Source organism: Dermacentor andersoni, chromosome 9 (genome assembly GCF_023375885.2).
Source record: "Dermacentor andersoni chromosome 9, qqDerAnde1_hic_scaffold, whole genome shotgun sequence".
NCBI lineage: Eukaryota > Metazoa > Arthropoda > Arachnida > Ixodida > Ixodidae > Dermacentor > Dermacentor andersoni.
In genome coordinates, this window is record NC_092822.1 from 139,734,606 (window position 1) to 139,752,236 (window position 17,631).

Here is a 17,631-nt window from a genome sequence, read left to right on the forward strand (position 1 = left end):
GACTGCCTGCACTACCACTCTCCGTCGTCACGCTCCCCTACCTCGCCTCCCAGCGGAGGACTTCAAGATCGTCTACAAGCCGGGAGGAGGGCTTGAACTCCGCACAACCACTAACGGAGCCCTGCTCCAAATCCTTTGCACTCGTGCGACCATCGACTACGCCAGCGCACGCACCGCCGACCGTGTACGGATAAATCCGTACAACTCCCTTACTGTCAGCACCCCATCTGAGCCGCGCGCTCGCCTCTACCTCCGAGTCTCGGAACTCCGCCTGGGTGCCATATCTTACCCCCTGCGTGCCTACATGGCCGCACCCGACAACGCCCTCCGCGGCATCATACACAACGCAGTAGACTCCCAAACCCAGGACGTGAATGAACGTGAACACCCCCTACGCCATCGCTGACGCACGCCAGATGGGGCGTTCCCAATCCATCCTCATCACCTTCGCCGGCACTTCTACTCTTCCCTCCACCATCGTCTTCAACTGCGGGGTCTACCGCTGCCACCCGTTCCGCCCGAGAGTCGAGGCCTGCACGAACTGCTGGGCTCCTGGCCACCGAGCGGATGTCTGTACCAAGCCCAAGTCCGCCCTCTGTCACTGTTGCGGCCAGGCCCACAAGCCAGTCAAGCCCCCGGCCTGCGTCCCCTGCTGCATCCTGTGCAAGGGAGCCCACGTCACGGGCTGGCGCTCGTACGGGCTCCGGTTCGAGCGGAACGGCCCGTCATCGCCCCCGGCCACCTCCAAGCACCAGCCTCCCCCACCAGCGCCACCCACCGTGCCCATCCTCAAGACCTCCCGGCCTTCCCGTCCCCGCCGCCACTCTGTCTCCTGTGGTGCCCAGTCTGCCAGCCGCCACCGTCTCCTTCCCACCTCTGCCTAGGTCCGAGGCGTCCACCGCCCCCGCCACCACCACCACATCAGTGGTAAGCTGGAAACCGCAGCCTCACACGTCGGACCCCTCAACCGCGGCCCTCCAGGCCACTATCCCTGCCCAGCAGCTCCAAATTCAGGAGCTGTCGCGCCAGCTTGCAGGCCGCGCTAGTGCGTCTGTCCTCCCCCGCTCCTCCTCCTACTTCCCCAGCTCCCGCACCTCCACAGCCGCCGTCGCTAGCTGTGGAGCCGATGAATACGGCATCCTCGGCTGCATCATCGCGTACCTCCTCTCCCAACCGCAGTCCCCCGCTCAAACGCCGATCACCTGCCTCCGGCCCCGTCGCGCCCGAGCGTGACGTGATTCGCCAAACAACCTCCTTCTTGGAGGCGTTTGAGAAGCGCGTCATGGCCCGCTTTGCGCGACTTGAGGAGCGCGTCGCCAGTATCGACACCCGTGTGGCCGCCATCGAATCCCACCTTACCGCCCTAAACACCAGGGTCGCGGCCTTAGAGGCCCGCCAAAGCGCGACTGAGGCCACCGTCGCACAATTGTCGCTCCCTGCCCCACTCACCCCGGCACCTACCCCAACTCTGTCGGGGGACTCCGCCATCTATCATGGTCAGACACCCCATGCGCCTTAATTTCTGGCAGTGGAACTGTCGGGGGTACCGCACCAAGCGGAACACCCTGCAGCTCCACCTCCAGAACATCCCTCCCGACACTCTCCCCCCCGTCCTAGCACTCCAGGAACCCCTAACTCCCGTGAAACTGCGCGACTACACCTCCTTCCATCCTTCTTCTGAGGTCCACCCAAACGTTGCCACACTGGTGCAGCGCAACCTTGCTGCCGTGCAGCACCAGTTGGACGTTTCGGACTGTGCCCATCTCCTCCTTGAAATCCTTCCTCGCCGTCGCACTGAGACAAGCCTCTTTGTTCTCAATGTGTACAGTCCTCCCAAAGCCCCTTCAGCTCCTCTCCTCCTCGTCCTCCGCCGAGCGCTCTCCTGCGCTGGCCGCAATACCCTGCTCGTTCTTGGCGACTTCAATGCCCCACATACCAGCTGGGGCTACCCCCAGAACACTTGCAAAGGCCACTCACTCTAGACTTTCATCCACAACCAGTGCCTTTCGGTCCTTAATGACTTCGCTTGCCCCACCAGGATCGGATCTAGTGTTCAACGAGACACCAATCCGGACCTTACCCTCGCCAAAAATGTCGCCAATCCGACCTGGACTAATACAGGGGTCTTCCTCGGTAGCGATCACTACGTCCTCTGTACAACTTTCCCACTCCCCTCCCTTGCTCGCGCCTCTACTCGTCTCACCCAGATAGTCGACTGGGACCGCTTTCGCTCCACTCGTCTCTCTACTTCCTCCTCTGCTCCTATCACCGATATCTCTGCCTGGACCGAGACCCTTTTGGCGGACGCCCACACTGCCACATCCACACTCCCTACAGCACCACACTCCACTACGGCAGACAGCCGTCTGCTGCACCTGTGGGAGGCCTATCATGCTGTCCACCGCCGGTGGCAGGCTCAGAAATACAATCCCCGCCTGCGCCTCCGTTTGGCCCGATTCGCGTTGGACATGGAGGAACATTGCGCCTCTCTCGTTAGACAACAGTGGGGCCAGACCTGCGACCGCATGGCAGGCAACCTGGGCCTCCGCGACACGTGGTCGCTTCTCAGGGTGCTGCTAGACCCTACACACACTAAAGCTTCCCAGCGCAAGGATATCTCCCATCTCCTTCATTCCTCCCCACTCGCCGATACAGACTTCCTGGCGGCCTTCCGGGACCACTACCTCTGCACCGACCTACCTACTCCGCTTCCCACCTACTCCGGCTCCTCAAACCCTGACCTTGAGGCAGACATCACCGTGGACGAGGTTCGTGCGGCGCTACTCACACTCCGCACCACCTCGGCCCCGGGGGCGGACCGCATCACTTACAAGGTACTCCGCAACCTAGACACCCCCTCCCTCGAAACCCTTACTGATCTCCTCAATACACATTGGCAGGCTGGCACTCTTCCATCCTCCTGGACCCATGCACGTGTCTCATTCATCCCCAAAACCGGCAAACCTATTGCCCTCAAACACCTCCGCCCCATCTCTCTCACCTCCTGTCTCGGCAAGCTGTTCGAGCATGTCATCCTGGCCCGCCTCCAGACCTATCTGAATGATCATGACTTTTATCCGGACTCCATGTTCGGTTTTCGTCCCCAGCTGTCCACCCAGGATGTCATGCTCCAACTTTCCGAGGATGTCCTACACCCCTCTCGCCACAAACGCACTCGAGCTATCCTGGAGCTGGACCTTACTAAAGCATTCGACAATGTACACCACACCGCCATCCTGGATGCTCTCTCCTCCCTCCATGTCGGACCCCGTGTCCATGCTTACCTCACTGCGTTCCTCGCCCACCGCACAGCCGAAACCTCATACGGCCCACTTTCTTCTCCTTCCTTCTCCCTTGGCAACAAGGGTACCCCCCAAGGCTCTGTCTTGTCCCATCTTCTGTTCAACATCACCCTCTTCCTGCTGGCACGTGCTTTACGAGCTATCCCAGCTCTGTCTCATGCTTTCTACGCCGATGACATCACCCTCTGGATGACCACCGGCAATCTTGGCGACATGGAGACCGCTCTACAGGCAGGTGTGGACGCGGTAGCAGCTCACGCCCGGGCCATCGGGCTGAGCTGCTCCCCGACCAAATCGGAGCTTTTGCTCCTTCGGCCTGGGCGGATGACCCCCCTGTCGCCTTCTCCACTCACCGTCTACCTTGACGGCACACCCATTCCTCTCGTCTCTACCCTCCGCATCATCGGACTCTTTCTTCAGTCCAATGGCAAGCACACCACCCTCATCACCCGACTCGCAAACACTGTACACCACACTGTCCGCCTCATACGCCGCATTGCAAACCGCCACCACGGCATGCGCGAACACGACCTCCGCCGCCTGGTCCAGGCCTTTGTTCTCAGCCGCTTCATTTATTCTCTTCCGTATCTCTACCTTTCTCGTACCGAGGAAGACAAAGTCAACAGCCTCATTCGCCACGCATATAACTCAGCCCTGTCCCTTCCCACATCTACGTCGACGGCTCGGTTGCTGTCGATGGGCGTCCACAACTCCCTGACGGAGCTGACGGAGGCCCATCGCACGGCCCAGCTCCTCCGTCTCTCCCGCACCCACCCGGGTCGCGCACTTCTCTCCACCCTTAATCTCTCCCCTCTTATTCCTCTTCCCACACCACTGCCCATCCCTTCCCATGTCTTCCCCCTCCTAACCGTTAATCCCCTCCCTAAAAATATGCATCCCGAACGCCACCCCTCCCGTAGAGCAGCGCGAGCCTCCGCGCTCTGGCGTCAGTACGAACGGCAGGGCGCCGTGGCTTACGTAGATGCTGCCCCGTACCGCCGCTACCTAGCACATGCCCTTGCCGTCACTGACAATTCTCTCCGACCCACTCTTACTGCCTCAGTCTACACTTCTACCTCCGTCGAGGCCGAGAAGGCAGCTATTGCCCTTGCCATCACGCAAACCTCCGCGAAGTACGTCTTCAGCGACTCCAAACCTGCGGTCTACAACTACGCGGTTGGACGGGTGGCACACCCGGCCATCGGAATCTTGCGTTCCGATACCGTTCCCTCTCGCCCCATCCGAATCATCTGGGTGCCCGCTCACTTGGCCCATCTTGGTAACGAGGCGGCCAATTCCATCGCTCGAGATTCGGCTGACCGAGCAAGCCCGTCGCCGCCCGGAATGCATACGCGCGACGCGCTCCTCACGTACCGCGATATCACGCAGCACTATCGCATCTCTCGTCTCACCTTCCCCCCTCCACACCAATCCCTTTCCCAGCCCCACCAACACTTATGGCGCCACCTTCAGGCCCATACCTATCTTACTCCCGCACGTCTTGCCCTCTTCCACCCCGGGACGCACTCGCCGGCTTGCCGCTTATGTGACGGCTCCCGCGCCGATTACGCTCACGTCCTATTCTCCTGTCCTGCACACTTGCCCCTTGCCTCTTGGCGCCTAAGCAATCCGCAGCAGTGGGAGGCTGCTTTGTCCAGCACCGAGCCGGATATCGAACTCCGGCTGGTGAACTGGGCGGAGGACGTCGCGACTAGGCATGGCCTGGACGCCACAACCGGCACCCTGAAGGCCGCCCACAACGCTGCTTTTTAATTTTTTAATTTGTTTTTACTTTTGGCCTTCTCATCAATAAAAGTTTTTCACCACCACCAGAAAACGCGCACTGAGACGCTCGCCCGTGCCGGCTGCCCGGAATGTCATGATGATTTCGTCTATGAACTTGTTGATGCTAGAAACTGGCAAGTTCACTGGAACGGAAAGGGAGCGCTAAGACGCACATTAAAAAAAAGGCAGGGATATGGTCATGTTTGTGGGCTCGGTTGCTGTACCACAATGCAGACAACTAGCCCATTGCTCTTCGCCAGCAGGTGCTCGTAGCTATCGCCACCCACGAGCAGTTGTCATCACCGATAACTCTGGTTATCAAGACGCCAGTGGAATGTGCGCTGCTGCCCCTCATCAATGAAACAGGCACGTGGTCACCTTTTACGCCATCTGGCGCCTACGCCATAGGAATCGACTCTGCAACCTCATCTGTGTCAGCGCCACCATGCGACATCTGGATGCTGGATTTCCTGTGGAAGGTCCCATCGGCACTGACACTAGGGCTCCCGCCGAGTATAAAGCTGCCGCGATTGTGGACACCGCTCTGTGGGCTCGGCTGCTGTACCACAATGCAGACAACTAACCCGTCGCTCTTCGCCACGCAGGTTGGTAACAAGTATTCGCTTTTCGCAAAGAAGTCTAGCAATTATCTTCTGGTACAGCTGCCGAGCCCCCGGCGCTGTGTCGCAATGTTGAGAGTGTGTGTGCCATTGGGTCCTTGCTTCTCTTGTCTGGAGACATCGAACCTAACCCGGGTCCCCATGTTGCTGACCTTGTACTAAAAGAGCTGCAAAGCTATCAGCCGGCCAAAAAGACATCATCACAGAAATGAAAAGCATTAAGAACCAACTACTGGCAACGAATAAGATGGTGTCTAATTTCACTTCCCGAGTGACAGTAGTCGAAAAACTTTGCGAAAGCATCATCCTGTTGCGAAATGAAATCGAAGCCGTAAAAGCTGAAACTACTAAAATTACTGACCTGGCCACTTGCTTGGAACGGCGTATGTATGACGCAGAAAACCGATCACGTAGAAATAACCTAATCTTTTATGGTGTTCCTGATACTAATCCCTCGGAAACATTCGCCCAGTCCGAAGAAGCTGTAACCCAGCTGTACTCTCGGCTGTACAGAACGCCCGCTTGTTGCTTTTGCGAAAGCAAAATCTGCTCGCTTTTCATTGCGTTACAAAACATTCCACATAGGTAATAAACGCTACATATTTGACAAAACATCACAGGCCGTCAAAGAAACAGCCTTGCGATCGCATTATCCCACGAATATAGGAACTAGCCCTGCCATCCCACGTAATAATCTGTCTTCTTCAGTAATTTTCACGAACATACGCAGCTTTCTGCCAAAGGGTGAACACGTATCAAATCTTTGACGGAGTAGTTCTGCGGAAACCCGCAAGGTGGAGAGAAGGGAAAATCAGACATCCACCCGTTCGTAGCAATTGCTACAAAGGAAACCCATACGGGTTCCTCAAAGGAAAGCCTCATAGTTCAAGAAAAATTCGTCTTGGTCCGGGACTCGAACCCGGGACCACCGCCTTTCCGGGGCAGCCGCTCTACCATCTGAGCTGACCAGGCGGCTAGCAGATGGCAAGGCGAAGTCGAATTTGTCGACAACACGAAGCAAAGGCAAGAGTTTGACGTACTCCACCTTGCGGGTTTCCGCAGAACTGTGATAGAAAATATTAAGTTGTTTTCATCATCTGGCATCGATGACATTACCTCTAAACTACTAAAAATCACGAAACACATTTCTGCAGAGTTTCTATATTTATTATTTTCACAGTCGCTTTCCACAGGCACCATGCCGAACGAGTGGAAGATGGGGATGGTTACTCCAGTCTACAAACTGGCAACAAAAATTCTCCCCTAAATTACCGACCCATCTCATTGACAAATGTTCCCTGCAAGATCACGGAGCATGTAATCTACTCTCATATTATGAACTTTCTAGATGCTAACAACTTATTTCATCCTTCACAGCATGGGTTCCGCAGGGGCCGTTCTTGCGAGACCCAGCTTGCACTATTTCTTCATGATGTTCATGCTAATCTTGACCGTAACATACAAACAGACGCCATATTCTTGGATTACGCGAAGGCGTTTGACAAGATCGCTCATGAACGCCTATTACTAAAACTTTTTCGTTTGCATTTGCATCCTGATATCCTAAACTGACTTGAGCAATGTTTATCTAACCACTCATAGTATGTCTCATTTAATAACCACGCTTCAAACGTTACACTCGTCCCATCAGGCGAACCACAGCGGTCCGTCCTTGGCCCCCTTCTTTTCTTAATTTATTAACGACTTACCCTTGCATGCGTCCTGCCATATCCGCGTGTTTGACTATGACTGCGTTATTTACCGCGCAGTCAATACCATCACTTACCAAATACCTCTTCGATCCGACCTTGACTGGGTACAAGAATGGTGTGATGTTTGGCTGATGACGCTCACCTCTAATAAATATAAACTTTTCTCGTTTACCCATCGTTATCACCGTCTTCGCTTTTCTTATCGGATTGGTGATGTCACCGTGGAATCAGTGGAATCCTACAAGTACCTAGGTATCAGCTTTACTAATAATTTAACCTGGAATGCGCATGTTACTAATGCTATTTAATCGGCTAACAAGACATTGGGATTTCTATGACGTCACCTTCGCCTCGCTCCATTGCATGTAAAACGGTTAGCCTATAGATCATTGGTAAGAACGAAACTCGAATACGCATCTGCCACCTGGGATCCGCATCAAGCGTATCTTGATGCCCTCGAGGCAGTTCATAATCGCGCCTTATTCATTCCACATACTCTTACAGCGTCAGCATATCATCGTTAAAAAAGAATCTTGCTTATCACTTCCATCTCTTCATCACCGCGTTGCCACCCTTTCCTCCTTCCGACTCTCAATCGACCACCATACATTGTTCCCCCAACGCGCCAGTCACGACGCATTGGCCATCTCCAGCAGGTAGCACAACCACATTCACGCACAGATACATTTTCAGCCTCATTTTTCTACCGAGCATCTAAAGACTGGAATGGCCTTCCTCATCAAATCGCTGTCATCACCTGCTCTTTACGAATTGTTCAAGATGTAACAACTATTTATTTACAGAATCGAATGTAATATACCACTTCTTTGTATATGTTGTATTCCCACCCCTTATTTAATACCCCTACAACGGGGTCTTTAAGGAAATAAAATAAAATGAAATGAAATGAATTAATACAAGTGGATTACGAAGAAGAAGCAGAGGGAAATCGCATGCTGAAAAGACCGATAAACGTACAATGACGCAAGTTGAGAAATAATATTGAAATGTCCAAGAATTTAGAAGATAAAAAAGATTGAATCGTTGGGACGGCACATCACAGTCGCCGTAGGCATCGAAGTCTGTATAACAAAATAATTTTTGAAGTGTTCTGATAGCGTCCACGCAACAATTCTTGCTAGTGTACTGTCAAATGCTCATATGCTGCATCCTAAAGCTCAGGGAACGGTGGGAAAACGCTCTCACTGCGAAAGCAAAACATTGTACGTGGACATGCACGCAGACGCGCAGTCGGTCGCTGTGAACCCGTACGATCGCTGCACTGAGGCTTCATTCTATTATGCTCCATTTGGTTATACAGACAACCCACTATAAGAACATATTTCACATAGTTTACTCTCAGCATTTGCCTACCTTTCACGCAAGAAGCCGGATCGGCAGACTCCATCGCGGCGACCGCGCGCAGTGGCGTTCACTGTACGTATTCGGTAGATAGCGTCTGTAAACGATTTTGTGCTTTCAGTTTGCCTAAGATTACTATATCGACAGCCAAACCTTCCCTCGTCTTGAGAGTACTTACATAAATGTCCTGGAGGGCTGCCGCGTGTTGCTTTACTGAGCGCCGTAAGCGAAACCTACGAGGAGCGCGCCACGTGATCCCTCATACTACGCAAGGGAGGCGCTTCCGACAGATGGCGACTACGTAAGTCCTCGCCCCCAATATTGGGGGCGAGGACTGCCTATTAGTAACGCGATCGAGATTTTATACATCACAATAATTTTGACCACCAATCAATCTTCTCGCAATATTGTAGCACTCTTCAATGAAGCACACTAAACACACTGGTTTATTGTGGGCGAACTTGTGCCCGGAAACTCAATATTAAGCATTCACACACACTTTAAAAGAAGAGTTAACAGCAGCCTATTCCACAGTCAACCACATCTCTCCGCCGAACGCACTTTTCACGCGCCCCGAAGGCCAAGAGCCACGCCGTGGCGTCTCATTGGACGGCAAACTCGGGCGCTGCCGTGAGCGCGTGCACGGGAGACACGCGCTGTATCGCCATGCGCGAGGCGTTGCTGGCGCTCTTCTAATGGCGATGCGACGAGTAATGGGTTTTAGCGATGAGACGCTTGGAAAGGTGCCTCACGAGAGTGCGCGTAACTGGCATGTGGAGAGCTCTCTGCAGCATTAGTCCCCCTCCGAAAAAGCATCGTCCCGATGTGTATGAAACAAATTTATCTATAGATGTGTTTTCATTGCCTGTCGTAGTAAGGCTATATGCGGACTACGTGTACGACCTCCGCATGGATGTGCCGCTTTGATCGCTCATGCTCATGAGGGATGACTTCGTAATTCAGGTCAACTACTCGGCTAATAACTTCGTAAGTTCCAAAGTATCGGCGAAGGAGTTTTTCATATAGTCCGCGACGACGCACTGGTGTCCACACCCACACTTTGTCGCCCGGGTGGTACTAAATGTCTCTGCGGCGCAGGTTGTAGTAGCTTGCGTCCCTACGTTGTTGCTGGCGGATACGGAACCGTGCCTACTGCCGGACTTCTTCAGCTCGTTGTAAGAAGTCGTCGACGTCGTACGGGTTGTTGTTGTCATCATCTACCGGCAACATAGCATCCAGTGTCGTTGTTACTGTGCGGCCATGGACCAGTTGAAATGGAGTGACCTGGGTTGTCTCCTGTACTGCGGTATTGTAGGCGAAAGTGGCATAAGGCAAGATTGCGTCCCATGTCTTATGTTCGAGGTCGACATACATGGACAACATATCGGCCAGGCTTTGGTTTAGACGTTCCGTCAGGCCGTTTGCTTGGGGATGGTATGCAGTGCTTTTTCTGTGACTGGTGTGAGTCATCTTCATCAAACATTGCATCAAATCAGCTGTGAAGGCCGCTCCTCGATCGGTAATCACGACCATTGGTGCACCATGTCGCAGTACTATGTTACAAACGAAGAAATTTGCAACTTCAACAGCCGTTCCTCGCTCAAGGCAGCCAGTTTCAGCATATCGTGTTAAATAGTCCGTCGCTACTACGATCCATCTCTTCCCTGACCATGATGTTGGGAACGGGCCAAGAAGATCCATTCCAACTTGTTGAAATGGAGTCTTTGGTGGGTCTATGGGTTGAAGAAGACCGGCCGGTTTCACGGGTGATGTTTTGCGCCTTTGACATTCGCGACATGTCTTCACGTAATGCTGCACCGACGCTAACAATTTAGGCCAGAAGTATCTGAGACGAATTCTGGCGAACGTCCGGCTGACACCTAAGTGACCCGACGATGGTTCATCATGGCAAGCTTCCAAAATTTCTGGTCGCATGGCTGACGGTACGAGTAAGAATTTTTCCTGGTTGTGTTCAAAGTTTCTCTTGTAGAGCGCATTATCTCGGAGGCAAAATGACGATAAACCTCTCATAAACATGCGTGGGACTTGGACGTCGTCTCCTTCGAGGTGTTTGATGAGTGGGAGCAATTCTGTGTCGGCCCGTTGACGCTCGGCGATTTCCGAAGTTGTCATCGCTGTAAGAAACGGGAAATGTTCTTCTGGAGTCGACTCCACTGGTGAGCGGGACAAGCAGTCGCCATTGTTATGTTTTCGTCCAGACCTGTACACGACAGTAATGTCGTATTCTTGGAGCCTGAGGCGCCACCTCGCAAGTCGTCCAGATGGATCTTTTAGGTTTGTCAGCCAGCAAAGAGAATGGTGATCGCTGACTGCACGGAACGGCCTGCCGTAAAGGTATGGTGGGAACTTGCTGATGGCTCATATGACAGCCAAACACTCCTTTTCTGCCGCAGAGTAATTTGTTTCAGCTTTCGAGAGAGTGCGGCTAGCATACGCTATGACTTTCCCTTCCCCATTTTGCCACTGAACTAAAACCGCGCCGAGACAGAGATTGCTTGCATCTGTGTGGACTTCTTTGTCCGCTGTCTCGTCGAAGTGTGCGAGGATCGGTGGGGCTTGCAATCGTTCCTTTAGTTCATTGAACGCAACCTCTTGCTCAGTATGCCACATGAAGGGCACGCCTTCTTTAGTAAGTTTCGTCAGAGGTTCGGCAATTTTCGAGAAGTTTTCTACAAATCGCCTGTAATAAGCACATAGTCCCAAAAATTGACGTATACCGTCTTCTTGTTTGTAGGCTATGGAAATCGTGCAACGACAGCAGTCTTGTCGGGATCCGGACCAATACCTTGCGCGCTAATTACGTGACCCAGGAAACGAAGTTCTTGGAATCCAAACTGGCACTTTTCCGGTTTAATGGTTAGGCCTGCCGAGCGGATGGCTTGAAGCACTAAACGCAGCCTCTGGACATGCTGGTCGAATGTTGCGGAAAATACGACTACGTCGTCTAAATAAACTAAGCATGACTGCCATTTAAGACCCGAAAGGACACTGTCAATCATGCGCTGGAATGTCGCCGGCGCACAGCAGAGGCCGAATGGAAGCGCTTTGAACTCATACAGGCCGTCTGTGGTTACGAAAGCAGTTTTTTCACGGTCTCTTTCGTCTACTTCAATTTGCCAATATCCGCTCTTGAGGTCTAACGAAGAGAAAAATTTTGCATGTCGTAGGCGATCCAACGTGTCATCAACGCGGGGAAGGGGGTATACATCCCGCCTGGTCACACTGTTCAATTTCCGGTAATCAACACAGAATCTTAATGTATTGTCCTTTCTCACAAGGACTACGGGCGACGCTCACGGGCTGTTTGATGGCTGAATGACATCGTCCTCAAGCATCTCTTGCACCTGACTATGATCTCTCGTTCAACCGGTGACACTCGGTACGGATGTTGGTATACTGGCCTGGTCGCTTCGTCTGTTATTATACGGTGTTTAACGATTGGTGTTCGCCGTACCTTTGACGAGGTGGAGAAACACTCTGCGAATTCATTTATAAGGTCCTCCATCATTTCTTTCTGGGCTGGCGTCAGACTTTGGTTGATCGCAACTGATGTTATGGCGTCATGCATAGTTTGGACAGCAGGCAGCCTTGACGCTAAGCTACATACATCTGTGACCGCAGTAGCGCTGTGCAAGAAGTCGATGGCTGTGTTCTTTGCGACGTGCTGAAATTCACTTCCGAAGTTTGACAGCAATACATCAGCACACCCATCGCGTAGTTGAACAATTCCTCGTGCTACGCAAATACCTTTTTTCTACAGTAGCTCAGCGTTGGCCTCCGCTATACCTTCCGAGTCGTCGAATGCTTCGTTTCTTACGCGAACCAGCATGCTGCATCGTAGTGGCACGGTTATGTCATCGTCGGTAACCCGCAAGGCAACGTGTTCTAGCTGCTCCGACTCTTGCATGTCTATAGCCTGCTTCGCAGAAAATAACACGCTAGAATTCTGCAGGTTGATTATGGCACCATTTGTTAGGAGAAAGTCCATTCCGAGTATTAGATCCTTCGAACATTCTGGTAGCACGACAAAATCAGCGACGTAAGAAAAACCCCGGATTCCGATTCTCGCTGTACATCTACTCAGGGGCGTAATGGCCCGCCAGCCGTACGTATCTGGGGTCCACTCCATGGCATCAAAACTTTTTTCAATTCCTTGGTGAGTGCATACCTCACGACGGAATAATCGGCACCTGTGTTAACTAATGCACTCAATTCATGACCGTCTATTGTAATGCGCAAGTCTAAAGAAATTCTCTGTTCACTTATTTTATTCATCCGCTTCTGTTCGTCGCGGCTGCTCGGTAAACTTGACGGAGGATCTTGGCTTTTTCGAACGTCAGCGGCCTCGCCTCCACAGGTCGCTAGCTTCAGTTTTCCGGACGTGGGCTCAGTGGACGACGTGTTGGTGAAATCGAGGATGGCCGTGGACTTGGTGATCGGTAGCGTCCAGACGTTGATGATCGGGGTTGGTGTTGGTGTCTAGCAGCCGGATCCTGTTGTCCGGTCAAGTAGTCCTGAATTTCGATGGGTCTTTTTCCATTACGGGGACAAGGCGCATTTATCGTAAAGCCGCGAAGACCTGCTCTGCGATATGGGCACATTCTGTAAAGGTGTCCAGCTTCCCCGCAGTGGAAACAGAGTGGCGTCCGGTCGGGTGCACGCCAGACGTCACTTTCTCGTGGCCTCAGCTCTGCTAGAAGGGGTCCACTGCGCAGAGTCGGCTGGCGGCTGCTGGGGGTCGCGAATGGAGAACTATGCCCGGTCGGTTGACATAACACATTCGCGTACGTTTGCATGCGACGTACGGGTGGTGGTTGGTCATGATGAACAGGCGGTTCCTCACGTCCTGGCTGCAGAATGGCGTGGCGAACTTCATCTCGAATGACGGCGGCAAGAGTTGAAACTGTCGGCGTGGCTTCCGGTAGCTGCAGCTTTCGAAGCTCCTCCTTTACGATTGATCTCACCAGTTCTCTTAGCGCTTCGGTGTTACTGCCTGGGCCTGCTGACAGGATATCGGCCGGTGCACTGGTGACATCACGATTGTAGTGATGGGCACGCTGCTGCAGCGCCTTCTCTATGGTCGTCGCTTCGGCGCGAAACTCAGCAACACTGTGTGGTGTGTTGCGGACGAGTCCTGCAAACAGCTCCTGCTTAACGCCACGCATCAGATGGCGTAATTTCTTCTCTTCGGTCATGTTTGGATCCGCGCGCGTGAAGAGACGGGACATGTCCTCGATATACATGCCGACACTTTCGTTAGTGCGCTGGTTTTTCGCTTGTAGAGCGTGCTCTGCCTTCTCTCGCCGATCGGTGCTGGCATACGTGGTAAGCAGCTGTCGCCGAAATTCTTCCCACGAAGATAGTGTCGCTTCATGATTGACGTACAACGTCCTCGTTGACTCTTCTAACACGAAGTACACGTTGCGAAGCAACCGTGTCTCGTCCCAGCCGTTGAAATCGGCCACTCGCTCGAACTGCTCTAACCAGTCTTCCACATCTTCGAACGTATCGCCGTGGAAGGACTCGGGCGTGCGTGGTTGGTACACGATGAGCTGGGATGATGCCACTGGGCTGGTCATGGTTGCACCGTCGCTGGTAACTGTTGCCCGCACTGCTGCAGCAACAGGAAGCGGTCCGAACTCGGGTGGGTCTCCTCGGATGCGGCGGCTTGTGCGCTGGTGTACTGGAGTCAGTTCCCTGGGTTCCAATCGCTGAGGGTCGGGGCTCCGTTCTCTTACGAACTGGGGACTTCCAATCATACCCCGCACCTCCACCAGAAATGTAGCACTCTTCAATGAAGCACACTAAACACACTGGTTTATTGTGGGCGAACTTGTGCCCGGGAACTCAATATTAAGCATCCACAGACTTTAAAAGAAGAGTTAGCAGGAGCCTATTCCACAGTCAACCGCGTCTCTCCGCCGAACGCACTTTTCACGCGCCCCGAAGGCCAAGAGCCACGCCGTGGCGTCTCATTGGACGGCAAACTCGGGCGCTGCCGTGAGCGCGTGCACGGGAGACACGCGCTGTATCACCATGCGCGAGGCGTTGCTGGCGCTCTTCTAATGGCGATGCGACGAGTAATGGGTTTTAGCGATGAGACGCTTGGAAAGGTGCCTCACGAGAGTGCTCGTAACTGGCATGTGGAGAGCTCTCTGCGGCGATATAACCCTCGGGAAAAGATTTACAGGGTTTCTTAAGATCTCCCTTAAGACGTGAACGGCTAAAACCTTCTCTTTCTCCTCTTATCATTCGCCTCTTCTCTTTCTCTTCTTTCTTTTAGTCATTACTGCTCACTGCTAAGCATATTTAGTCATTTATAATCAATTGTCGGCATTACAAGCCGTCGTTAAACATGTTGGTCATATCATAGTCATTAGTAGCCATTACAAGTAATTTCAGTCATTATTAGTCATTACTTGTCATTTCTGTGCACTTTTAGTCATGTCTAATTAATTGTAGTCTTTAAAAGTTGTCTTTAGACGTATTGGTCATTTCCTAACCATTACTAGTCATGACAATTTATTTCAGTCATTATTGGTCATTACTGCTCACTACTAAGCATGTTTAGTTATCTGTAATCAATTGTGGTCATTACAAGTCGTCGTTAGACATGTTGGTCATATCCTAGTCATCAGTAGTCATTGCAAGTAATTGCAGTCATTATTAGTCATTATTGGTCATTACTAAGCATCTTTAGTCATTTGTAATCAGTTGTAGCCGTTACAATTCGTCGTTAGATATATTGGTCGTTTCGTAGTCATTAGCAGTCATGAAAAGCCACTTCAGTCATTAGTCATTACTAGACATTTCTGGTCATTTCTAATCAATTGGGGTCATTAAAAGTCGTTGTTAGACCTATTGGTCACTTAAGAGTCATTAGTAGTCATTACAAGTCATTAGTAGTCATTTTAGTCATTACTACTAATTGCTAGACATTTATAGTCATTTCTAATCAAGTGTGGTCATTACAAGCCGTCGTTATACATATTGGCGATTTCCGAGTCATTAATAGTCATTACAAGTCATTATTACTCATTATGAACCTCTATCAATCTTTATCATAACGTTATCATTCACTTAACTGTCACTATCAATCATTTTTCATTCTTTAATCGCTCTTCATTTGACGTGATGACGTTTCGGCGGACACTCCGGCGGTCAGGTCTGCCGACACAAACTTTTTTTATGTATTTTTATTTTTTTTATTTATTTGTGTCCACAAGCAAGGAGGTACATGGTTGTGGCGGAAAAACAAGGGGAAAAAGCTGCGGAGAAAGCAGTCTGACTGGTCCCAGGTTCCGTTTTCAATGGCAGTAGCAGGGCAGGCGGGAAACGAATTAAGAAAAAAAAAGACGAGAAAAAAAGAAAAAAAAATGCAAGAACACGAAGGGCAAAAATCTCAAAGTGCAACCGTACACAGCCAAGATCGCAAAAACACTTCACGCAGACTTTCTGCGAAACAAGTGAGCACATCGATATTGCATCTGGTGAGATTAAGTAAAATGGGCAGCCAGTGGCATAACAGTTGCTGGCCATAATTAGTACGAAGTTGAGAAACACACCAAGTCTCAGGAGCTCGGGTTGTGTAAGGGGTTTCTCGTTTTGTGAGATTAGCGAGAGAGCTGAGGGCACCAATATTTTTCTCATACCTTCTGTAGGTTGACAAGAAGCGCAGGTTTATTAGGGCAGGCAATTTAAGGGTTCTAAGCGCGCTGAAAAGAGGATCGGAATGAAAATCACGAGGGTTATTACAAATGACACGAAGAAATTTATTCTGGATAACAAACAGGTTGTGAATATTTGTGGCTGAAGTTGTCCCCCATACGGGGCAGCAGTAATTTAGGTGACTGAAAAAAAGTGAGTTATAAATCAGCAATTTCACGGATTGCGGCAGGCATATAAAGGAATGGGCAACACCCAACACCTGTGACAGTTTGCCGGTGAAGGAATTTACATGCGAGTGCCACGTCATATTGTCAGGAAAACACAAATGATGATGCACCCGGCGTCGGCGAGACAGACAGCTGTACAAGATAGCGTACACAAAACTCAAACCGGCGTCCTCAGCCTCTACTACTTCTTCTTCAGCACCCACCTCTTGCCGAGCGCGCGTTCCAGTCACTTCTTTCTCAGCGCTGGCGTGTTACACCTAGGGGCCTTATTCCCTCGCCAAAAGAAAAGCATCGACTCCGATGCTTAGTAAACTACGATGCTTACTAAAAAACGTGGAAGTGTGGAAGTCGTATAACATCGGGTTGGCGCCGCCTTAACGCGCGAAATACGATTTGAGGCGAATAACATGCACTATCTCCGAGTGGTGCTGTCGACGCCGAGGCGACGCGGCACGGTCGGGAATGACCTCATAGTTCACTTCACTAACGCGGCGTATCACTTTGTAGGGTCCAAAGTATCTTGATCTTGGCTTCTAGCGCGAAGTGAACACGGACACAGAAAGAAGCAGACAGGACGAGCTACTATCTACTAAGTATCTACTAAGCAGCTTCTCAGATAAGCCTTGGCGACGGATTGGAGTCCATACCCAGACTTGGTCACCTGGCTGGTACTCAACTTGCCGATGTCGAAGGTTGTAGCGTCGTGCGTCTGTACTCTGCTGCTTCGTGATGTGTACGCGCGCGGGTTGACGAGCTGCCTCTGCGTGTTGAGTAAGTTGCTCGGCGTCGAAAGTAAGTGATGCGTCGGTGTCGTGCGGGAGCATTGCGTCTAGTGTGGTCTGGACCTCGCGCCCGTAGACAAGACGGAACGGTGTGAATTGTGTTGTTTCCTGAATAGCGGTGTTGTACGCGAATGTAACGTACGGCAGGACTT

The 17,631-nt window shown here is 51.7% G+C and overlaps 1 protein-coding gene across 1 annotated transcript in view; it reads left to right on the top strand.

Annotated features, from left to right (window-relative positions):
• The window catches only part of LOC126529754 (ATP-binding cassette sub-family C member 2-like), a 282,295-nt gene that overhangs the window by 68,977 nt on the left and 195,687 nt on the right, over window positions 1–17,631 (top strand). The window lies entirely within an intron of this gene.